This window comes from Canis lupus, chromosome 17, assembly GCF_011100685.1.
Source record: "Canis lupus familiaris isolate Mischka breed German Shepherd chromosome 17, alternate assembly UU_Cfam_GSD_1.0, whole genome shotgun sequence".
Classification (NCBI taxonomy): domain Eukaryota; kingdom Metazoa; phylum Chordata; class Mammalia; order Carnivora; family Canidae; genus Canis; species Canis lupus.
This window is the reverse complement of record NC_049238.1, coordinates 62,276,450-62,302,026: the sequence shown is the minus strand read 5'-3', so window position 1 is coordinate 62,302,026 and position 25,577 is coordinate 62,276,450. Positions and strand designations below refer to the sequence as shown.

Here is a 25,577-nt window from a genome sequence, read left to right as displayed (position 1 = left end):
GTCTGAACTGATACCAAAAGATTGGGATCATCCCCTGCATATTCTCAGAGCATAATGCCTTGAAATTAGAACTAAATCACAACAAGAATTTTGGAAGCACTTCAAACACGTGGAGGTTACGGACCATCCTGCTGAAAGATGAAAGGGTCAACCAGGAAATTAAGGAAGAATTACAAAGATTCATGGAAACTATAAGAATGAAGATAGCACCATTCAAAATCTTTGGGATGCAGCAAAAGCAGTCCTAAGGGGGAAATACATGGAATACAAGCATCCATTCAAAAACTGGAAAGAACTCAAATACAAAAGCTAACCTTACACCTAAGGATCTAGAGAAAAAACAGCAAATAGGTCCTACACCCAGCAGAAGAAGAGAGTTAATAAAGATTCGAGCAGAACTCAATGAAATCGAGACCAGAAGAACTGTGGAACAGATCAACAGAACCAGGAGTTGGTTCTTTGAAAGAATTAATAAGATAGATAAACCATCAGCCAGCCTTATTAAAAAGAAGAGAGAGAAGACTCAAATTACTAAAATCATGAATGAGAAAGGAGAGATCACTACCAACACCAAGGAAATACAAACGATTTTAAAAACATATTATGAACAGCTATACGCCAATAAATTAGGCAATCTAGAAGAAATGGACGCATTGTGGAAAGCCACAAACTACCAAAACTGGAACAGGAAGAAGAAACAGAAAACCTGAACGGCCCAATAACCAGGGAGGAAACTGAAGCAGTCATCAAAAACCTCCAAGACACAAGAGTCCAGGGCCAGATGGCTTCCCAAGGGAATTCTATCAAGCGTTTAAGAAGAAACCATACCTATTCTACAAAGCTGTTTGGAAAGATAGAAAGAGATGGAGTACTTCCAAATTCGTTCTATGAGGCCAGCATCACCTTAATTCCAAAACCAGACAAAGACCCCCACCAAAAAGGAGACCAATATCAGACCAATATCCCTGATGAACATGGATGCAAAAATTCTCAACAAGATACTAGCCAATAGGATCCAACAGTACATTAAGAAAATTATTCACCAAGACCACGTAGGATTTATCCCCGGGACACAAGGCTGGTTCAACACTCGTAAAACAATCAATGTGATTCATCATTTCAGCAAGAGAAAAAACAAGAACCATATGATCCTCTCATTAGATGCAGAGAAAGCATTTGACAAAATACAGCATCCATTCCTGATCAAAACTCTTCAGAGTGTAGGGATAGAGGGAACATTCCTCAGCATCTTAAAAGCCATCTACGAAAAGCCCACAGCAAATATCATTCTCAATGGGGAAGCACTGGGAGCCTTTCCCCTAAGATCAGGAACAAGACAGGGATGTCCACTCTCACCACTGCTATTCAACATAGTACTGGAAGTCCTAGCCTCAGCAATCAGAAAACAAAAAGACACTAAAGGCATTCAAATTGGCAAAGAAGAAGTCAAACTCTCCCTCTTTGCCAATGACATGATACTCTACATAGAAAACCCAAAAGACCCACCCCAAGATTGCTGGAACTCATACAGTAATTTGGCAGTGTGGCAGGATACAAAATCAATATCCAGAAGTCAGTGACATTTCTATACACTAACAATGAGACTGAAGAAAGAGAAATTAAAGAGTCAATCCCATTTACAATTGCACCCAAAAGCATAAGATACCTAGGAATACCTAACCAAAGAGGTAAAGGATCTATACCCTAAAAACTACAGAACACTTCTGAAGGAAATGGAGGAAGACACAAGAGATGGAAAAATATTCCAGGCTTATGGATTGAAAAAATTAATATTGTGAAAATGTCAATGTTACCCAGGGCAATTTACACGTTTAATGAAACCCCTATCAAAATACCATGGACTTTCTTCAGAGAGTTGGAACAAATCATTTTAAGATTTGTGTGGAATCAGAAAAGACCCCGAATAGCCAGGGGAATTATAAAAAAGAAAACCATATCTGGGGGCATCAAAATGCCAGATTTCAGGTTGTACTACAAAGCTGTGGTCATCAAGACAGTGTGGTACTGGCACAAAAACAGACACATAGATCAATGGAACAGAATAGAGAACCCAGAAGTGGACCCTGAACTTTATGTCAACTAATATTCGATGAAGGAGGAAAGACTCTCCACTGGAAGAAAGACAGTCTCGTCAATAAATGGTGCTGGGAAAATTGGACATCCACACGCAGAAGAATGAAACTAGACCGCTCTCTTTCACCATACACAATGATAAACTCAAAATGGATGAAAGATCTAAATGGGAGACAAGATTCCATCAAAATCCTAGAGGAGAACACAGGCAATACACTTTTTGAACTCGGCCACAGTAACTTCTTGCAAGATACATCCACGAAGGCAAAAGAAACAAAAGCAGAAATGAACTATTGGGACTTCATCAAGATAAGAAGCTTTTGCACAGCAAAGGATACAGTCAACAAAACTAAAGGACAACCTACAGGATGGGAGAAGATATTTGCTAATGACATATCAGATAAGGGCTAGTGTCCAAGATCTATAAAGAACTTATTAAACTCAACAGCAAAGAAACAAACAATCCAATCATGAAATGGGCAAACGACATAAACAGAAACTTCACCGAGGAAGACATAGACATGGCCAACATGCACATGAGAAAATGCTCTGCATCACTTGCCATCAGGGAAATACAAATCCAAACCACAGTGAGATACCACCTCACACCAGTGAGAATGGGGAAAATCAACAAGACAGGAAACCACAAATGTTGGAGAGGATTTGGAGAAAGGGGAACCCTCTTGCACTGTTGGTGGGAATGTGAACTGGTGCAGCCACTCTGGAAAACTGTGTGGAGGTTCCTCAAAGAGTTAAAAATAGATCTGCCCTATGACCCAGCAATTGCACTGCTGGGGATTTACCCCAAGGATGCAGATGCAATGAAAACGCCGGGACACCTGCACCCCGATGTTTCTAGCAACAATGTCCACAATAGCCAAACTGTGGAAGGAGCCTCCGTGTCCATTGAAAGATGAATGGATAAAGGAGATGTGGTTTATGTATACATGGAATATTCCTCAGCCATTAGAAACGACAAATACCCACCATTTGCTTCATCGTGGATGGAACTGGAGGGTATTATGCTGAGTGAAATAAGCCAATCGGAGAAGGACAAACAGTATATGGTCTCATTCATTTGGGGAATATAAAAAATAGTGAAAGGGAATAAATGGAAAGGAGAAAAAATGAGTGGGAAATATCAGAAAGGGAGACAGAACATGAAAGAATCTAACTCTGGGAAACAAACTAGGGGTGGTGGAAGGGGAGGTGGGCGGGGGATGGGGGTTACTGGGTGGCGGGCACTGAGGGGGGCACTTGACGGGATGAGCACTGGGTGTTATTCTGTATGTTGACAAATTGAACACCAATAAAAATAAATTTATAAAAAACAACAACAACAACAATATTTAGCCTCCAAATAAGACAAAGACCAGGCCACACTTCCAGCTAATGTGATGCAGTCAGGCTGTGTATAGCAGATAATGCAAAAACCCTTTCTCCAGAAAAGGGTATAAAGTCCTTGAATGATGTTGATCTTTCTCCTTAATATCCTTAGCTTCACTTCTATTGTGTGATGTTGAACAACACTGAAATACGTCAGTCAATACATCTTATGTCATATGATATGGGAGGAAACCAAGGGTTTCCACTCACACACACACACACACACACATTCATAACAAAGGAAGGAAGTGCTCTTAGTAAGAATACTCCTGGTTGTGGCCGTGATTCTTTTCTAGCTGGTGAGGTGATCCAATACTCATTCCTGAAGGGTCTGGGCCATGAATAGTCCTATTGGAACTGGGTTCTTACGTTTTCCACGGACTTTAATCCAAGGGTGAGGCAGAACCAAGCGTCGCCCTAGGGGTCTCCTGTGTTCCACACAGACTCTTCTTCACCTCCACTGTGAGGAGCAGTTTAATTTTCTCTGTGAAAATCAGGATCAATCACTCCACTGAGCTCAGTAACTACCTTCCGTGCCTGTTGATTCCGAGTCATGAGGAGGCCTAGTACCAGGTGGCAGTCTTCACTTCCTGTTCAGTGGAATCGCGCTGTCTCCTGGCGCCTTCTCCTATTCTGGACCCCTTTCAAAACAAGTAGGGTTGGAGTTACCCAGTCGATGGGCTAGAGTAGCACAACCCAGATGAAGGCTCTGTTACCTCCAGAATCCAAGGAGGCATGCTAGGTGTTGTGCCTCATGTTTTATTGCTGGAGGGGCCAGATGCAACTACTTCTGTGTCACTTTAGAAGGGATATCTCCACGTGCCCTGTACCACTGGACCCCTGGAAATTCCTCTGACCTCTTGTCAGTTATTTCCTACCCTCTGACATGCAAATACCTTGCCAGTAAGTCTAGAGTAATTGCTGCTTCTTACTTACCAAGTACTATCAGCATAGTATCATTGATGCAATGGATCAGTGTGATGACTTGTCAAAGGGAAGGACCATCAAGATCCCTGAGAACTAAATTATGACACAGGGCAGCAGAATTGTCCTGCTCCTGAGGAGGGACACAGTAAAGGTATATTGCTGGCCTTTCCAACTGAAAATAAACGACTTCAGCTGGTCTCTACTGACAGATATGAAGGAAAAAACAAAACAAAACATTTTCCAGATTACTAGCTGCATGTCAGTTACCAGGGCATGTGCTAACTTGCTCCAGGAAGGAAACTGCATCCGGTAAAGCAGCTACAAGTGGAGTCACCACTGGCTTTAGCTTGCAATAACCCACCCTCATTCTCTAAGATCCATCTGTTTTCTGCACAAACCAAATAGGTGAGTTAAATGGGCGTGTGGTGGGAATCAGCACCCCTGCATCCTTGAGATTAAATTTATAGTATCACTAATCTCTTCAGTCCCTTCAGCGATGTGGTGTTGCTTTTGATTTATCATTTTCCTGGGTAGAGACAGTTCTAACGGTTCTAATGGCTCCTAGTTGACCTCCCCATCCCAATAGCCCTCACTCCACTGATCAGAGAACCAATGTGGGGATTCTGACAGTTGCTGTGTGTGTCCTGTTACTATCACACATTCTAGAGCCAGAGAAATAACCACGAGGTGGGCTCAGGACCCACTGGGCCCACTGAGAGATGAAACTGAGCTAAAACTCCATCGATCACCTGACCTCCAGAAGCTCCCGTCCTACCAAATAGGGAGCAGAGTGGAGCAAAGTGATGTCTTGAGCCTCCTGGAATTAGTGTCAGTCCACAGCCAGTGTCCAGTTAGCCCCAAAGTCTGATTATTTTCTCTTTCCCCAGTGCACAATTTCCCTGGAAAAAAGTGCCAAAAAGTTTCCCTTTGGGGAAAGCCGGGGGAAATATTAGTAGCTTAAGTCTTTGGGAGAGTACAAGGGTTTCTTCCTCCAGAGGACCCATCCTCCCCTTCATTCAAGGTGTTCTGTGTCTATAAACTAGCTCAAAGTTGGGAATTGATTGAGGGAGCATTATTCTCTTTTTACGGCTCAGAGTTTCGTTCACTTAGAGTTTTTCCTCTGATACCTATCAAGTAAGAAATTAATACCGTTCCCATCAATTTCACTTCCAAACCACCATGATGAACTGGCCAGAGCCACAGCTCTGTGAGCCAGAATGTTCTGATTGCTGCTTTGACCCTGCTCTCCAGGATAGTAACCACACCCGCTTTGTCTTTGGTCCTAAGTGCTGCCAATGGTGTCCAGTTATCCCTATTGCATTTAGGTTTCCCAATTCAGTGGCATCAGATTCCACTGTAGTTTCTAACCTACAGAGAAGAACTATCAGCTAGCTCTTCAAGGGTGCTGTGGTCTCCTCACAAATTTATTTCTCATAGTCAGGAGAGATGTGTCCTATGGACCCTTCCAGAGAAGACGAGCAGATCCCAACTGATAACTCCGCTGTAACATTCCAATAAACCTTTGGACCCCTTCCTCTGTAATATGCCAAGGAAGTCCTGGCATTTCATCTTCATTTAGTGTCAGCCACCTTCTGGTCCATGATTCAGCCAACCAACCAAACACCCGGTTAGAGCCCTGTCAACCCCCTCCATCACCACTGCCACCACACTACATAGCCTTGAGTCTAGGACATCTGCTTGGCAGACCTATAGGAATAAATCTGGCTCGATCCAACTTTATGTCCCTTCCACAATTATCTCATACCCTTAATATGCAGTACACACATATTCCCTGGGTTTATATCTGTATAAATTGGAAAAACTCATGTAGCTCTTTTGGAGTGTAGCATACCTGCTGATAGGTCACCCCTATCAACAAAAGGTGTACTTCACCTTTTGGGGCCTAGGGGGCCTTGAGATGAGGTGCGCTTCCAGAAGCAAAGAGAGATGGTGGGATGGGACCTGAAGAGAACCAACAGTGCACTGGAAGGCAGCCACTTCCAGGAGCCTTTCAGCTTCCTCAGGAGATGTGTGGTTAACCTCCTCAGATGATATGAAAAGGTACTTCTACTGGCAAAAAACAAAGAAAACCAACAAAACAAAACAAAACAAAACAACAACAACAACAACCTGATGGAATTGAATTTAGAAATTCAATGTCTCGGCTTTATCAGGATTTTCCCAAATGTCTCTATTTCAATTTTCAGCGACCCAGGGATGCAACAACTGGATATCATATGAGGCATGGTATCAGCCCTCAGGAGGACACTCCTTGCAAAAATGTATGGCTGAACCTAGTCAGGAAGAAAACATCAAACAGACCCAAATTGACAGGCATTCCACCAAAACCAAAACTGTTCCAAATCTTCAAATCATAAAGGTTAAAAGACTAGATGTCACAGATGGGAGGGGACTAACAAATTCTGGCAACTAAAGGCAAGGTTGGTTCCTGAACTGGATTCTGAACCAATAAAAATTGGTTTTGCTCTTAAGGACATTAGTGGTGCCAAGGGGCAAATCTGAGTAAGTTCTGTAGACACCGAGGCCTCAGGGGAAGCAGAAGTTGAGGCCAGTATGAGAAAGATAAAGTAGGAATGAATAGAAAACAACAATCGAGGCAAGAGGGAATGAAGATTTCTAGTTTTATTGTTGCACATCAGGCTGGGTTGACAACAAGGTACACTACAGAAGGGTGCAGGGTCTGTGCTTTGGGTTCCCAGGGTAGCCACACATATGGGGGAGGTGAGGAAATGGGTTTTTAGGAAAGGGGTTTTGGCTCCTGGACACCAGGGCACAGGGATCCTCTGGGCCAGAGCTCAAGGCTGCACTCAGACCCCGAGGCACTTGAGCTGACCCAGCAGGGGGAGCTGGAGCAGAGGCAGGAGGTAGGGTTTGGCCACTGGCTATCCCCAAGTATGTTCTTCTTGGCTCAGAGTCCACTTCAGCAGCAGCCTCCAGATGACTGACTGCTGCCCCCTCCACAGCAGCCTGAGCCCCCTGAGGGCTGACTGCAACAACCAGAGCCCCCCGAGGGCTGGCTGCAGCAGCCTGAGCTCTGGTGTCTCTGGCGGTGGGACCTGTGTCGCCTGTGGTGGCTCAGGCAGCAGCCACCACCCCCGGAGCTGGAGCCACAGCAGCCTCCACCCCCAGAGCTGGAGCCACAGCAGCCCCCAGAGCTGACACTGCAGCAAGAAGAGACTGGGGGGCACTTTGGGGGACACTTGGGGGGGCACTTGGGGGCGGGGCACTTGGGAGGGGGCTGGCACTGCTGCTGGTTCTGCTGGCAGGACATCTCAGTGGGCAGGGTCAGGACCTGAGGGAGAGTCACACAGTGAGTCAGACCCAGGACACAGAGCCCCCCCTGCCCCACCCCTTCCTGCTCTCAGTATCATTTCTAGTGCCTTTATTTGATGAACTGTTTAAATGGAGTCCTTGATAATTCCACCCTGGAAGTTTCATTATTTCTAATACTTAGGCATATTCTCTCCCACTATGTCCTTTGTGTCTCACAATTTCTATTTTAAGGTAGGCAGGGATTATTCTGTCTTTCAAAAGAAGGAGATGGAGGCAAAACCAGTATGAAACAAAATCTATCATGATTAATTATCTGGTAAGTGAAGGTGGTAATTTTTTCTATCTTGTCAACCAGAACTCTCAAACTGGCCAGTCTGGAAACCAGATCACAATGTAAGTATTCTCTCAAAGAAAGGAAATCAAGTATTTTTACCTCCTAGTTCATTATTTCTAATAGTTCCGCAAATGTTCTCCTATCATCTCTTTGAATCGAATGTTATGAGTTGTTTCATCTGTTATATAAGTGGAGAACTTCCGCCAAAAAATGTTATGAAACATTCTCAAAATCAAACATCTAGAGGAAATTTTCTACAGCAGAACACTTGGAACAGTTAATCTATATAAAAATCTCAGAAATAATTTATCTAGGTAGCAGTTTAGAAATGAAATTATTTCTTAGGGAAACCAGTCATTCCCTCTGGAGAACTTTCTAGATAACCTTGTCCTGTAGGGACATAGATGTTCCTAGCTGCAAAGGACGTTGGAGATTGACTGGCTGAAAGAGCTGAGGAAAAGATAATTTAGTGTAAGCTGGGACTTGCACCAGGTCCCTAAGTGGGTATGGTGCTGTGGCATCTTGCAGACACTCACCTTAAACTAACACTCATCATCAAGATTTGAATTGTTCCTATTCAACTCTGCAGTCCTTAATCTCAGTATTTAAAATAAATCAGTCAGCTCTGACTTCTCCTCTTCTGACAACAGTTTAGGTCGGTACAGTGGTCAATGTTGCAAATCCTTCCACCAGAGACCAACAACTACAGATCAGTTGGTTTCTCCAAAGTACTGTCACCCTCATATGGTTCCTCCTGCTCATATTCCCAGGCTTCCTTGCTCCCTGCCCCTCCCTCAGTGTCCCTGAGACTTCTTGGTGACATGAACCCAACTTCATCTTCTCACCCACCACACACACACACACACACACTGCAAAGGCCCTGCCCCACCCCCTGCTCTGGTTTGAGCTCCCTTTGTGGAAGGAACTGCTCTCCATCCCAGAGGACACTTACCAGTGCACAGGCAGTACTGGATCTGTCAGCACCTCAGGAGAGGAGTGCATGGAAGGGTTCTTCTCTGAGGCCCTTTTATCTTGGCTTTGAGCTCTGTCCTCGCCTGTGAGATAGGACCTGGGCATGAGGGGACAGCCCTCTGCCACCTACTTGGTCCTGTGACAGGTAGCGACTGGCATCTCCTTCCTGCCTCTTTCCACAGGGCCCAGGGTAGTAATAGGGCTGTTTAGAAATGGGGTTTGAGAGTGAATTCCTACCACCATCTGCCACTCAGGACTCTAGCCTCCCATTCTTGGAACCCATACCCCTGACCCCAATTTCCTTTCTTTCCTCCCAAATGTTAATTTAATGGTTACATACAACTGGGTTCCAGCCAAGTTCTTACTATATTCCTTCATGTTTTATTCTGTCCTGGTAATCCTGACACATTATTATTATAATGTGCGTGGTTCCAACTTTATAGAAATGGCATCATATTTGAGGTATTCATCTGCAACTTGCTCTCTTCTTTAAAATTCTTTTTGTGGATTATTCAAGTTGATCTGTGTAGCTGTCATTTTATTCATTTTTACAACCTTATAGTATCCATCTTATGAGTACAGTGTTATTTTGATACCCTGTCTCTTTTGGACGGACATTCAAGTTGTTTATACTATTTGCTGTATAAATATTGCAGCTATGGGGATTTGTGTGCATGTCTGCATGGGTATGTGTTGGAGAGACTCTCCAGGGTATGCATCTATAAGTGAGAACTGTTGAATTTTCAATCATGTCCATCCCTCAAATTTGCTCTTTTCAATTTCTGTTTCTACTTAGGGTTTATAAGAATCACTCTTTCTGTACATCGTTGCTAAACTTAAATTATTACCATTTGACGTATATAAATTGATGTACACTTGTACCTTTAATATGTGTTTTCTGCTTAGTAATGATCATGAGCATCTTTTAATGTTTGTTGATCATTTTGGTTTCCTTTTCTGTGAATTATCTGTTCTCTTAAAAATTTTTCCATTTGTCTCTTTTTGTTAGAATCTGTAATATTCTGGTTTCTAAGGCACTATTATTAAATGAATTGTGAACATCTTTCTTCTTGTTTGCTTTTTAATGGTGTCATTTGATGAGCAGATATTTCACTTTTTAATATAGCTCTATCTCTGCAACATTTACAATGCTATTTGCACTTTTCATGACTCTAAGAAGTCTCAACCATCCGTAAGCCCAGAAATCTGTTCAGAATTTTGTTTTCCTTAAAAAGCTGTAAAAACTCATTTTCTTTTTAAAATTAAGGGCTTTTTTTAACTAAGAATGGAATTTTTGTACATTTTATATTTTTTAACATTTTTTTCCAAATGAAAAATCAGTTGTCTATGATAATCAAATATTTTATTTTCCCCACTAATTTGAAATACCTCCTCAATCATAACTGAGTTTCCACATTTGTACAGCTCTATAGTTGGCCTGATCATTCTTTTCACTGCCAATTTGTTTGTCCCAGTGAGAATATCCTGCTGCCTTAATTACTATAGGTGTGTAATCTATTGTGATATCACATAGGTTCCATAACTTTGTTCCCCTCTTTAAGATTATCTTGGTGATTACCAGACCTTTGCTCTTTCATATAAAATTTAGAGGCAGCTTGTCACTTGTCACAAATGAAAATAAAGGAAAAGAAAACATCTTTAGAATTTTGATAGAAATATTGCTAAATATATGCATTGATATGTGAAGGATTGTCAGATATTTTTCATGATTTTCCTTTTGAGCCATTCAAGAATATGATATATCTCTATTTTGATATTCTGCAATGCCTTTCAGTAAAGACTCCTTATTTTATCAAAAATATTTTACATTAATATTTTAGATACTATAATTTTTGCTATTTTAAATAGCAACTTCTAAAAATTGTAATTTTGGATCTTTTATTTCTATTAATATAAATCTAATTTATTCTGTATTCTGATCTTATATCTTGGAACTTTTCTAACTCTTAGTATTATTTTTATTTCTTGTAATCATTCTTATTCACGTGATTTTCTTTCCTTTTTTTTTTTTAAGGAAATTTCATGCATTTATTTATTCATGAAAGACAGAGAGAGGAAGGCAGAGACACAGGCAGAGGGGAAAGCAGGCTCCTCGCAGGGAGCCTGCCTGATGTGGGACTCAATCCCAGGACCCCATATCACGACCTGACCCGAAGGCAGACACTCAAGTGCTGAGCCACCCAGGAGTCCCTTACATGATTTTCTTTATCAAATCTTTTCTTTCTCCTTGGGTTACATTCTTAGAAGCTCAATTGCTATATTAAAGCAATTATGCTCATTTTACAGTAGGCTTATTTAAAATTTTAATTTATATACACAACAATTATGTGTTGAAAATGAATCATCAAATTTCCATCCAGATGGTTATGGCAATTTATATTTCCAAAAACACCAAGACCTATTTCTGATCAGCAATAGTGAACTTTGTTATCCATCCTAAGTCTTTTCCAGTTCAGTATAAAGGAATAAATCTAACCAGAACTCATTACTGGAAAGTCATCCTTGTTTTATATGTAGTTCTTTGGTTATTTGTATGCACAAACATAAAACAATATGTTTCAAAATCTAGTAGTCACTTATATTTCTTTCTAAGCTATTTGTTCCTATGCTTAGCTCGTTGCTTTGTAGATCGTTTTATTTATTTTCTTTAAAATTGTAAGAACTTACTGTTTATTATGAATTTTAATTCCATTACTGACCTATAGATTTTATTTTTTCCTTATTTGATCAATGTTTCCATAATTTTAAAAAATGATGTGTTCTGTCATACAGAATTTTTTCCTATGTGATGAAATTTGTCAATATTTTTTGCCATGCTTAAAATAGTTTACCTATTATAAAGGAACAGTTAGGAGCGTATTTTAGTAATTTTGGAATATTGACTTATTGTTTGTACTATAGAGACTTATAGTTGCTGGCTCAAGAACACTGAGGCTGAATTAATTCTTACCAGGTCTCAACATTCTTCCTTCCTATCTCCTGAGATTATGAGAGCCTGACAACATAAGAAATACACTGTCTCAGAAAATTCATCCTTTGCTAGTACCCATTGTTTATATAAATCCCTTGAGATCTAGTGCCAGTCCTCAATGTTACATCATGCTGTTATCTTTTCACCTAAGCCCAAGTCAGCCTGATGTTTTGGGTGCTGATCTTTGTGGGGTCAGGACACTGACAGAATAGCTTACAAGTCTCATCATGCTTGGAATGGATGAGTTGGGTTCCTGAATCAGAACTCCCTATGTGAACCAGCAATTAATATCTTAATCACACTCACATTAAATACATTCTTTGAAACGATATGACCCACACCCAGATAATTTGCTGGCAGATTTCTGCAAGGTGATAAGGCTAGGACACAGTAATGTGAATATCTCAGTGAGAATCCTGATGATAACGGCTTAAGTCACAATCAAAGTAAAGTTAGTGCTAGTATTAATGAATGGATTTTTGAACTCAGTATCCATGGAATGCATAGTGCCGTATTAGAGCTGATGAGGAATATAGAAATATAAGACCCAAGCTGGGATTCAAGAGAGTTTGTTTGGGGTTTTTTTTTGTATTATTTTTTATTGGAGTTCGATTTGCCAACATATAGCATAACACCCAGTGCTCATCCCATCAAGTGCCCCCCTCAGTGCCCGTTACCCAGTCACCCCCATCCCCTGCCCACCACCCCTTCCACCACCCCTTGTTCGTTTCCCAGAGTTAGGAGTCTCTCGTGTTCTGTCTCCCTCTCTGATATTTTCCATTCATTTTCAAGGAGAGTTTGTTATAAGTGTATTTGAGAGAAGACTCACACAGGATACCACAGCAAGTTACATTTAAACAGCACAGTTTTAGAAGTACATAGATCATGGAACAAAGCATGGAGGGTTAACAGGGAGAATAAATTCAAAGTAGAGAAAATAGGCCATGTTAGCTTAAAAAGAACTTTGCTAAAAAGAGGTAGCAAAGCCTAAACTGGAGATGTAGTAAGGATACTACCGCAAAAGGCTTCAACCATCAGTCAGTAGAGACTGGAGCCCATCGTGGACACAGGGACCCCAAGAAGAAACATCCTTAATGATCTGGGGTAAATACTCTTGATGGAGAGGGCTAGAATCCAACAAATAGCAATCAATGAGGAATTGAAAGCCAAGGAGGAGCAGAACAAAGAGGAAATATGATAGGCAAGAGGCAGAACAATTCAGGGAAGGCTGGACACCAGGGGCTACTAGAGGCTAAAAGAAACATGGTAAGATATACAGATGTGTATTTGTGCACACCCACACCCACATACACATAGTCACATATGTGGTCTCTCTCATAGTCTCTGTAATATCTCTAAGTAGAAGTACATATAGACACACACATGTACACACACACGTGCGCGCGCGCACACACACATGCCTCAACCACATACTAGTAGGGTTCATACCACACCAAGTGACCTGGGTGTTATGGAATTAACATCCATTGAGGATCTGGGAAATCCCAGAGTTCTTCCCATGCCTGGAGGCAGTAGACTTCCCTCACACAGTCTCTCTGGCTCTGATTCTTTTTCATCTGATAAGTGGTTTAGTTATTTAATAACCTTGCACCGTCATAGATAGGGCTCTTTTTCTGACTTACTATCAACCCAGATGTGAACTCTGACTCTTTCCTTTATCCCCTAAAAATGTGAAAATACCAGTACTACTTTCAAGAAAAGTCTGTGTTCATATAACTGAATTAAGGCCTTAGAGACTAGGAGTTGGGAGAAGCTTAGAAAACAGAAAGAGGCAAAAAATCATGTGTTGTCTTAATTATGCCTGTTCTTAAACATACTTTGGCCTCCATTCCAATACAGGTATCTTTCCATTGGCTGCTTTATGCTGGGCAATGCCCAGCCTTACACAGTCTCACTGTTTCCTTGCTGCCTTTCCTCTTTCTCATCTGTGGACTTCACTTCAGCCTTCCCACAGGACCCCTGGAAATTCTGAATTCTCAGTCTCACTGGTAGACCAGATCTTTTCTCTCTCCCTTATCTATAAAACTTCATTCCTGTTTCATACTATCTTCCTAAAACCTACCAACAATTTCAACAAAAGAGAAAAGTCTTATATTTTCTAACCAGATTCACTCTCCTTAGAAAACAGTTATAATTAAAAAAAAAAAATGTGTTGGCATTTGTTTAAAAATATGGCATGTTACAAACTCTCTACCAGAAATTTTCTTTGCATTAGCTCATTGGTTCTCTCACACATGCCCCCAAAAGTTATTTTTATATTATCTTTATTGTAGATGGACAAAACTGAGGACAAGAAGGATGAGGTATTTTTCAGAAGGCCACGCAGGTAATAGGTGGCAGAACCAGGGTCTGATTCCTCAAGCAGTTTCTTGGTTGCTCTAGCACACATACATGTGTGCACACACACACTCACGTATAAGATGATAAAGAATTGGAGGATTCTATGAAACGTGGTTTAAACCAGATTAAAACATTGAATTAAGATTTGAGGGGCAAGAAAAGAGACATTGGGAACTCACGCTCCAAAACTGAGCCAGGAAGGTATCTTATAGGAACAGCGGGAGAGTAAGGTGGGGGAAGTTTGCAGTTTTTCTCCCCTGCCACATTTTCTAAGTAGTTCTATTCCAAGTGGGGAGCAGCTACCTTGGGTTCCCATAGAGGGAGGCAGGGAGCGGCTGCCAGTCACTACCAGTCACAGGTCACAGGACCATGTGGGTGGCATGAGGCAGTACTGTCATGCTCAGGTCCTGTCTCACAGGCTGGGACAGAGCCTAAAGCCAGGATAAAAGGGCCTCAGGGTCAGAGTGGCTCCATACACTCCTCTCCTGAGGTGCTTACAGACTTACTGCACTGGTAAGTATCTCTTGGGAGGGAGCTTAGACCAGAGCAGAGGGGCAAGTGAGAGAGGGTCTTGGGGGCTGGAGGCCATGTGGGGAGGGGGAGAGAGGCCTCGTGAAGACTAAAGGAAAACATGGATGGGAGAGTACACTGCTGAGTCCCTGAGAGAAGAGTGGACAGCAGTGCCTCTGTGTTGTACCAAACTGAGCTCTAGCTGTCAAGGTTCTCAGGTCAGAGGGAATAGAAGCACTGGCCATCAGGCTCTGCTAGAACAGCTTTAACAAGATGTTACATTTGAGAGTAAAATCATAAATTGTGACCATCTTTGCCAAGATGAGCCGGTAATTCTCAACCAACAGAGAAAGAATTAATCTGAGGATGCTTTGGGTAGCTCTGAATCCCACATATCTATGGATCTGAAATGGAATTGGGTGTCTGTTGAGGAAGTCAGAGACACCAAGATCAGAATCACTGTGCTAAGATACAGGATGAGGCTTCAGGTGTGCTAGAAATGGCAGGGTATCACACTGCAGCTGGGGTGTCCGAACTCGGATCCCCTACCTGCACAAACATACCATTCTTGAGCTGCCGCAGTAAGAAAGTATGCATGTGGGAACAGCCAGCCTACCAGACCATCTATTTCTATCTACATGTCCTAGAACAAAATGATCTAGGAAGTAACAGTTCCTAATTTTCTTTCTTTGAGAGAATACTTACATTCTGATCTGGTTTCCAGGCTGGCCAGTTTGAGAGTTCTGGTTGACAAGATAGAAAAAATTACCACCTTCAATTACCAGATAATTAATCATGATAGATTTTGTTTCATACTGGTTTTGCCTCCATCTCCTTCTTTTGAAAGACAGAATAATCCCTGCCTACCTTAAAATAGAAATTGTGAGATGCAAAGGACATAGTGGGAGAGAATATGCCTAAGTATTAGAAATAATGAAACTTCCAGGGTGGAATTATCAAGGACTCCATTTAAACAGTTCATCAAATAAAGGCACTAGAAATGATACTGAGAGCAGGAAGGGGTGGGGCAGGGGGGGCTCTGTGTCCTGGGTCTGACTCACTGTGTGACTCTCCCTCAGGTCCTGACCCTGCCCACTGAGATGTCCTGCCAGCAGAACCAGCAGCAGTGCCAGCCCCCTCCCAAGTGCCCCGCCCCCAAGTGCCCCCCCAAGTGTCCTCCAAAGTGCCCCCCAGTCTCTTCTTGCTGCAGTGTCAGCTCTGGGGGCTGCTGTGGCTCCAGCTCTGGGGGTGGCGGCTTCTGTGGCTCCAGCTCTGGGGGTGGCGGCTGCTGTGGCTCCAGCTCTGGGGGTGGTGGCTGCTGCCTGAGCCACCACAGGCGACACAGGTCCCACCGCCAGAGACACCAGAGCTCAGGCTGCTGCAGCCAGCCCTCGGGGGGCTCTGGTTGTTGCAGTCAGCCCTCGGGGGGCTCGGGCTGCTGTGGAGGGGGCAGCAGTCAGTCATCTGGAGGCTGCTGCTGAAGTCAACCCTGACCCCCTCTTCTCCTGACCTCCCTGAATGGTGGAGAGATCTGAGTAAACCTTTGAGCTCTGGCCAGAGGATCCCTCAACAGTGGTTTCCAGAAGCCGAAAATGTTTCTCTACAATTCATATCCTGACCTCATTCCACCTATCAGTGGCTGCCCTGGGAATCCCAAAGCATAGACCTCATGTCCCTCTGCAACTTCTATTATTGCATTCTGTTGAATTGAAACAATAAAACAGAATCTGTTCAGTAACTTGGCATAGAGTGATTTCATTTCCTGTTTTTGTCATCATTGTTCTCTCCTCTGTTCTCTCCTGGTGGCTTCAGAGGCATCAATAGACAGAGAACAGGGTCAACTACAGGAGGGACATTTTTAATGCTTTTCTATGTTTGCAATCTTCCCTAATTCTTTGTTTTCACTTTTACTTTTTTGAAAGACTTTATTTACTAATTGGAAAGACAGAGAGAGAGCATGGGCAGGTCTCTCTGATAGTGATGTTTTCTTGTGTCTGTTGGCTAACTGTATGCCTTCTTTAGAAAAGTGTCGATTCATGTTCTCTGCCCATTTTTAAATCAAACTGTTTTTTTCTAATGTTGAGTTGTACAAATTTCTTATATATTTTGGATATTAACCCCTTATCAAAAACATCGTTTCTTCTCTCATATATGTTCTTTCATTCAGTAGATTGCTTTTTTATTTTGTTAATTGTTTCTCTTTTTGTGCAAAAGCTTGATGTAGTCCCAATAGTATTTTGCTTTTGTTTCCCTTGCCTTAGGAGATGCATCTAGAAAAATGTTGCTATGGTCAATGTCAGAGAAATGATTATCTGTGTTATCTTCTAGGATTTGTATGTTTTCTGGTCTCACATTTATGTCCTTAGTTCATGTTTAAAAATTATTTGTTTTAGAGAGAGAGAGAGCACACGAGTGCAGAGAGGAGAAGGTTAGAGGGAGAAGGAGAGGGAAACTTCATCAGATTTCACACTCAGTGCAGAGCCTGACACGGGGCTTGATAATCACCACTCAGATCAGAACCCAAGCAGACACCATGAGTCGGATGCTTAACGGACTGAGCCACCCAGATGCCTCTGTCTTTAGTCTGTTTTGAGTTTATTTTTGTGTATGGTGTTAGAAAGTGGTCCAATTTCATCCTTTTATATGTAGCTATTCAGTTTTCCCAGCACTATTTATTGAAAAGACTGTCTTTTATCCATATTGTACATTCTTGCCTCCTTTGTCAAAGAATAATTGATCGTATAAGCTAGGGTTTAATTCTAGGCTCTCTATTCTATTCCATGTATCTATGTGTCTGTTTTTGTGCCAGTCTCATACTGTTTTGATTACTACAACTTTGCAGTATATCTTGAAATCTGGAATTGTAATACTTCCAGCTTTGTTTTTCTTTCTCAAGATTGCCTTGGGTATTCAGGGCTTTTGTGGTTCCCTAAAAATCTTATAATTATTTGTTCTAGTTTTGTGAAGACTGTTGTTGGTGTTTCGATAGGGATTGCACTCAATCTGTAGACTGCTTTAGGTAGTATGGATATTTTAACATAAAACTAATGTAACATTGTGTGTCAACCATACTCAAATAAAATTTTAAAAATCTTTTAATACTTGGTAATAAATGAATAATTTTGAATTATTACCACCATTTCAAAATATGGAAGGCAGTAAAAATAACGTCATGAGAAATTCAAATCTTTTTCTCTAAGATCAGGTTTAAGGCAAGGATGTCCCCTCTCACTACTCCTTTTCAACATAGTACTAGAAGTTCTGGTTAATACAATAGGATAATTAAGAGTATACAGATTGGGAAGGAAGAAATAAACTATTTTGTTTGCAGATTATATGATAATCTACATAGAAAATCTGAAAAAAATTAACAAAAAACCTCCTGGCTCTAATAAGGAATTATAGCAAGACTGAAGGATACAAAGATTAATACATAAGAATCTATCATTTTCCCATATACCAGTGAACAAGTAGAATTTGAAATTAAAAATGCAATACCATTTACATTAGCACCACTCCACAATAAAATACTTAGGTATAAATCTGACAAAATATGTGTAAGATAAATATGAGGAAAACTACTAAACTCTGATGAACAAAATCAAACAGAACTAAATAAATGGAATGGTATTCCATGTTCATGGATCAGAAGAATCAATATTGTCAAGATGTCAGTTCTTCTCAACTTGGTCTGTAGATTCAATGTGTTCTCAGTCAAAATCCCAGCAAATTATTTTTTGGTTATCAAGAAACCGATTATAAAATTCATATGGTAAGGCAAAAGATCCTGAATAGCCAACACAGTATCAAAGGAAAAAAATAAAGTTGTAGGACTGACACTACCCAACTTTAAGACTTACTATAAAGCTACATAATCATGACTATTTGACATTAAGAAAATAGTGGATAATAGATCAATAGAACAGAACAGACACCCAGAAATATAGTCAATTGAGCTTTGACAAAAGAGCAAAAGTAATATAATGAAACAAAAGTGGTCTTTTCAACAAGTAATGCTGGAAAAAGGGGGTATCTACAAGCAAAAAGAAAAAAATCAATCTAGACACAAACCTTATAGCTTTCATAAAAATTAGCTCAGAATGGATTACAGACCTAAATGTAAAATCAAGCATTATAAAACTCCTGGAAGATAACTATTGAAGAAGACCTAAACTAACCCGGGTTTGGTGATTACTTTTTATTTTATTTTATTTTTTATTTATATTAAAAAAGATTTTATTTTATTCATGAGAAGCACAGAAAGAGAGGCAGAGACATAGGCAGAGGGAGAAGCAGGCTCCTGGGGGGAAGCCCAATGTGGGACTCCATCCCAGGACCCCGAGACCATGCCCTGAGCCAAAGGCAGACGCTCAACAACTGAGCCATCCAGTCATCCTAAGGTGATGACTTTTTAGAAACAACACTAAAGCTACAATACAGGAAAAAAATAAGTGATAAGCTAGCCTTGATTAAATTAAAAGCTTTTTGCTCTGCAAAAGACAAAGTTAAGAAAGTGATAAAACAAATCACAGACTATGAGAAAATACTTGAAAAAGACACATATGATGAAGGACTATTATTCAAAACATATAAATAACTCTTAAAACTCAACAATAAGACAGCAAACAACTTAGCTTAAAAAAAAAAAAAGGACAATAGACCTTACCAAACACCTCACCAATGAAGGTATACATAACTAATAAGCATGTGAAAAGATACTCCACATCATATGTCCTCAGGGGAATACAAATTAAAACAATGGGATACCACTGTACACCTATTAGAATGCCCAAAATCTGGTACACTGGCAACACCAAATACAGATAAAGAGATGCAGCAACAGGAACTCTCATTTATTGCTGGTATGAATGCAAGATGGTACAGCCATTTTGGAAGATGGTTTAGTGGTTCCTTATAAAAAAGTAAATGTACTCTTATCATATGATCAACCAATTTTATAGTATTTAACCAAAGGAGTTGAAAACTTGTGTAGATGCAAAAACCTGCACACAGATATTTAGAGCAGCTTTCTTCACAATTGCCAAATCTTAGACACAACCACCATGTCCTTCAGGCGGTAAATGAATAAATGAACTGTGATATATCCAGACAATGAAATGTTATCTGGCACTATAAAAGAAAGTTGTCAAGCAATGGAAAGACATGAAGGAACTATAAATATGTATCACTAAATGAAGGAAGACAATCTGAAACAGCTATATGCTGTATGATGCCAGCTATATGACATAGGGAAAAGACAAAACTGTGGAGACAGTGAAAGGTCAGTGTTTCTTTTTATCTTTTGAGATCAGAGTGTTGTTGAAGGATAGGATAGGAGAGATGTGATCGGCAGAACACCAAGGATTTTCAGGGCAGTGAAAATACTCCCTATAATACCATAATTATGGATAGATATCATACATTTGTCCAAACCTATAGTATGTATTCCAAGAGTAAACCGTAATGTAAACTATGGACTTTAGATGACAAGAAGGTGTCAATATAAGTTCATGGATTGTAACAAACGTACCACTCTTGTGGGGAAAGTTGATAGTGGGGAAGTTATGCATAGATGGGCACAAAGGGTACATGAGAAATCTCTGTACCGTCCTCTAAGTTTTTCTGTGAAGCTAAAACTGCTCTAAAAAAAGATAAAGTTCAATAAATAACTTGGGAAAATAGATCACAAATGACAGTTATAGGACCAGTGTCCTTTTTTTTTTTTTTTTTTTTTTTTTTTAGGACCGGTGTCCTTAATAAACACATGGTTCATGCAAATTAACAGTAAATAAACATTCCTGTAAAAGATTTGGAAAAGTTGCAAATGATGAATTCTTGAAAAAGAGAAATAAGGGCACTCGGGTGGCTCAGTCAGTTAAACTCTGTCTTTGGCCCAGGTCATAATCCCAGGGTCCTGGGATCAAGCCCCACATCGGGTTCCCTGCTCAAGAGGGAATCTGCTTCTCCTACTCCCTCTGCCCCTTCTCCTTCTGCTTATGCGCTGCGCTCTCTCTATATATCTCCCACTAAATAAATAAATAAATGAATAACAAAGACAAAATCTTTTTAAAAAAGGGAAAGAAAAAGAGAAGAAAGAAAAAAAATATTTATAGTTACCGTTGAAATTAATTTGGAAAAATGATTCTACCTTGCTCATAAAGAAGAAACTGAATTCATTTTTTAGGAGGTAGCTCTCAAGTTCATAATACATTTCAAAAATTAGCTCACAAAACTCATTGTTGTTACAAAATTCACCAGGTGATGTGCAAATGGTCACTTATGATTTGTTCTTGAGAATGCAAATTAGCATAAAGATTTGGGTGACTCATTGACTCTCAAATATATTTATGGGGCAGATGAATTAAGCTTAAATGAATGTACCATTCATAACATAACATAAACATTCTATGACTTTGAGTCAAAAAAGTTAAAAAAAATAAAAATGAAAGAAAAGAAAGAAAAGAAATGAATTATTACACTGTAATAATTCAGAAGTAATGGGAGAGCCCAGCATAGTTGAGATAAATATGAGGTACATATGAAAAAATTAGTAGCAAGACTCAGAAAAATGTAACTTTAAAAGATGTTATTTAAAATAGTAACTGAATTTTCGCCTAGACTCTAAGAATATTGCTTCCTCATTTATAATTTAATTTAATATAATTTAAAGGGTTTGTAAAGATGGAAAAAATAAAGATTGCAAATTTGCTTGGTGCTGACTTAGAAGCACGGAAAAAACGGAGAAAACCTAGTTTCTCAGTCTGCATTGTTTCTGTTAGATCTCAGTGATGCTTCCTTCATTCCATGAGATAATGAAAAGTTGACGATGGTGCTGGGAAAAGAGGTTTTGTGGATGCAGTCTTTTTTTTTAAGATTTTATTTATTTATTTATTCATGAGACACACACACACACAGAGGCAGAGACACAGGCAGAGGGAGAAGCAGGCTCCATGCAGGGAGTCCGCGTGGGACTCAATCCCAGGTCTCCAAGATCATGCCCTGGGGTCTGAAGGTGGCGCTAAACTGCTGAGCCACCCAGGCTGCCCCTGGATGCAGTCTTTTGAGGGCCACTCAGATAAAGAAGCTGGCACCTGACCACCTCCATTGCTACATCTGTGCTCTGAGTGGGGAGACAAGGTTTCTCCACTACAACATGAGAGGAGTGGTGCTGGCTATGGGGAGGGGTGTCAATGCCAACTGTGGACACCAGTCTTACTTACTCCGTATCCTCTCTACATGAGTAAAATGGTATTCCACCTAGTGCTTGACTGCATTGTGTTTTCTTTGGCGAGTCTGATACTGAGATGAAGTGGGCAGCAGTATTTAGAGTGCTCTCCTGGGGTTGGTACCCTGGGCATGGTACTCTGCTTGACAAAAAGAAGACAGGTGCAACAGACACTTTGACAAATGGAAAACCTCAGAAAGCCAATGCTTCGCTCGTCAAATGTTTATATATTGGACTGTTAATAAAGCCGTGAGATTTTCAGCTAAAGCTTAAAATCTTGTCTTCATAGTACAACTATGCTGCTGACTCACTGCCTACATCTAAGTCAGGTCAGTTGACGGTTTGGGCGTTGCCCTGCATAGAGGCAGAGGCATGGATCAGATGGCATCTCAACCCCATCATCCCACAAATCAGGAGCAGGAATCCATGTCCTGATCGCTTCTGCATTACCAAGTCCACTGGGACAGCATGAATGTTGGCTCCAAGCTGCTCAGGAGCTTCCCTGGTATAATCTGAAACTAGCTTCTATCGACATAGGGCAAGGAGAGAGCAAAGAAAGCCTCAGGCCACTACAGATTTGTAGACAGCAGGTTTGATGAACAAGGAAACTTAAGAGGCTAGAACTGGGCAGATGCAAGACAGATAAATCTCCATACCTTCCCTCCAAATCTTCACTGGGCTCAGTCATATATCTAGGTGGTCTCAATGCCACATCCCCATCTCAAGGCTGTGTCCTTAGAGCAGCCTCTGGGAGCATGGAAGGAACTAGAATCCACATGTCAAGGACGGGGAAGGGGCAAGAAGTCTTTAATTATCAAGGTCCATGTAGCTCATGGGTCAAACAGCAGTCACATCCTCTTGATGACTTCTCCCAACAGAAGACAACAAAAGTCATACCCAGGTGAAACAGGGGAAGATCTCTTAGCACAATGTGGCCAACACACCTCACTGAACGTGTTTCAGATAGTGGTCTCCTATGGGAGTGAACTCATTCATCAGGAATAGGTATTTGTGACTTGAAAAGTCAATGCTACTGCTAGTAATAGGATTTTAAGACCATTAACTACTCACTCTGCATAGCCCTATATGAATCAATGGAGGTAAACAAATATAGGACCCAAGCCATAACGTAAAGTAAGTTGCTATAATCTCATTTGAGTGATATGTCACGTGATGCATAACACAAGAGGTGGGATTTGAGTGTCCCCATCATGATAGGACAACAGAATGACATGCGATGTAGGGGAGGGCATAGTCAAAGTTTGGAACTAATATCCATCAGTAGTTTAAGAATATATCTAGTACAGGTGACCAATGTAATAATTCAGATAGAAGAAATATTCATGATTCACAGTAGATTTTGGGATGCCTCCCGTAAATAGTGTGCAATTCTGAAAAAGATGTTGTTAGTGGTTTGGTGTTATTTATGGGGATGGGAGAGATTATAATGGATCTCATAGTGGAACAGAATCAGGGGCCAGCCCTCCAATCCCAGTCTTGGGCTCTGCCTCCAGCCTGCGAGACAAGACCTGGGCAGGACGAGGAGACAGCCTCCTGCCATCCACATGATCCTGTGACAGGTGATGACTGGCAGTGCCTCCCAGTCTCCCCACAAGGCCCAGGACATTGCCACCAACAGTGCCACTTCATTCTTATAGCTGCCTGTTCCTCACATAGCCTTCTTGGAGTCTAGCAACTCCCCCCCCCCCAACCCCTCCTGTCTTAACGCCCTGATGTGTCTGCTTTGAATGAAAACCCACAGAAACCTCTATATGTCTCTGCTTCTGTCCCTGCCATGCTGGCAGATCCTGTGTGTATGCGTGTATGCAAATGCATGTGTGTATGCACGGGTGTGTGCCTGCGTGTGCGTGTACCTACGTGTTCACACCATCACAGTGAAAAGCCTGGATTAGAAGTGAGTAAGATCCACCTGGGACAGAATCCTGGTCCTGCCAGTCATTAGCCATGTGATCTTGTGAAAATCACCTAACTTTTCTCAGTTTTGGTTTCCTCAACGTTGAAGCAGGAGACAGAAATGACTCTCAATGGTGTCATGAGGGTCAGTAGAATCATGGGAGGGAAGCACAGTGGACACTCACATGTGAACTATCTATCCATCAATAATTAAAAGGGAATGGATTGTTTTCAGAGCACAGCTATTTTCCATCTGACTTTTTAAATGACCATTTTTTCCCACTGAGGTCTTTCATACATTTTCATATAGCAATACTCTTGAGGAGGAGACAGAGAGAAAAGCTGCACTGCTTTGCATGGGATGATGAGAATCTGTCTTATAGGCCAGAGGAGGGTGAGCCTGTGGATGAGAAAGCACGAAGGGAGAGAGACAGCGAGAGGGTTCCAGGCTGGGTGTATGTGGGAGAAGGCCCCACGGAGAGGAAGCCCCAAGGCCTAGGAGGTGGGAAGACCTTATAGAACAGGAGGGCTTGGGACTCATTCAGTAGGAATCTCCAGTGTCGCTGCTTTGCTTCTACATGGACACAAGGTTCTTTGAAGGAATTTGGGGGAACGTTTTTAGGAGAGTAAGATAAAGACTAATGTCAATGTGGCATGTAGCAGGTGTTCCTTCCATGTCTGGAGGGCAACATATCTAAAAAAATAAGCAAATTAATTAGATAAAGACAAATAGACCTGGATAATTGTGAGAAGAAAGTCCTCCCTCCAGAAGTCTCCACAATACTTCTCCAGAGCCTGAGATGAGCCCGATATGACTCAATAATATCTATCCCTGGGTCCTAACAGGCAAGGAGAACCAACAGCTTGTGAAATGTATGTGCGTACATGACTGTCACTATGTTAGGCTCTTTAACTGATGTATGCGTGTGTGTATTACATATGTGGATAATTCTATATATTATGTAGACATAGAGATGTAGATATAAACACAGATACAGATAAAAGGAGAGAGAGAGAGAGAGAGAGAATCCACCTTGTCTGTTACTCTAACCATCAGATATCTCAGAGTACGTGGCCTTCTGTGGTGCTCCACTGCCACTCATCTGTCATGGTTTCTCCTTAATGCACTGGGGAGAACACATGCTTCTCTCTACCATCCCCCACTCCAGGAAAAATTGCCCGTGACCTTAAGAGAGCCTCATCCAGGGCTCCACTGTGTTCAGGGTCAAGGCCAGCATTTTTTAGGGACAGTCAAGGCTCTGTGCAGCATGACTCTGTACAACTATTCCAGTTTCTGTTGGCTTCCCAAGAACTGGCACATTGGCTATACTGTAAACATGTCTCTCCCTACCCCATTCCTAGGCTTTACACCATGATATTTTCCTTTCTGAGACGATGCAGTTCAAGTCTCATTTGCTCAGTATCCTTTATGTAACATTGTCTTACATAGGAGTTCTTAATAAATCCTTTTACAACACAACTGTGCCTCATATTTCTCATTCCCCTTCGGCAACTAGTACACGCTTGTGCATGTATGCGTGGTTAATAGACCTTTAAAAGCCTTTCAC

At 41.2% G+C, this 25,577-nt stretch overlaps 2 long non-coding RNA genes across 2 annotated transcripts; one reads left to right on the top strand and one right to left on the bottom strand.

Moving 5' to 3' along the window:
- Positions 1-7,030: 7,030 nt before the first annotated feature.
- Positions 7,031-9,157, bottom strand: LOC119864001. The gene is made up of 2 exons (XR_005371923.1): positions 8,988-9,157; positions 7,031-7,720 (listed from the first exon to the last, which is right to left on the bottom strand). It is a non-coding gene; the product is annotated as an uncharacterized LOC119864001 (long non-coding RNA).
- Positions 9,158-14,766: 5,609 nt separating this feature from the next.
- On the top strand, positions 14,767-16,608 carry LOC119864002. The gene is made up of 2 exons (XR_005371922.1): positions 14,767-14,873; positions 15,950-16,608. It is a non-coding gene; the product is annotated as an uncharacterized LOC119864002 (long non-coding RNA).
- Positions 16,609-25,577: the final 8,969 nt, after the last annotated feature.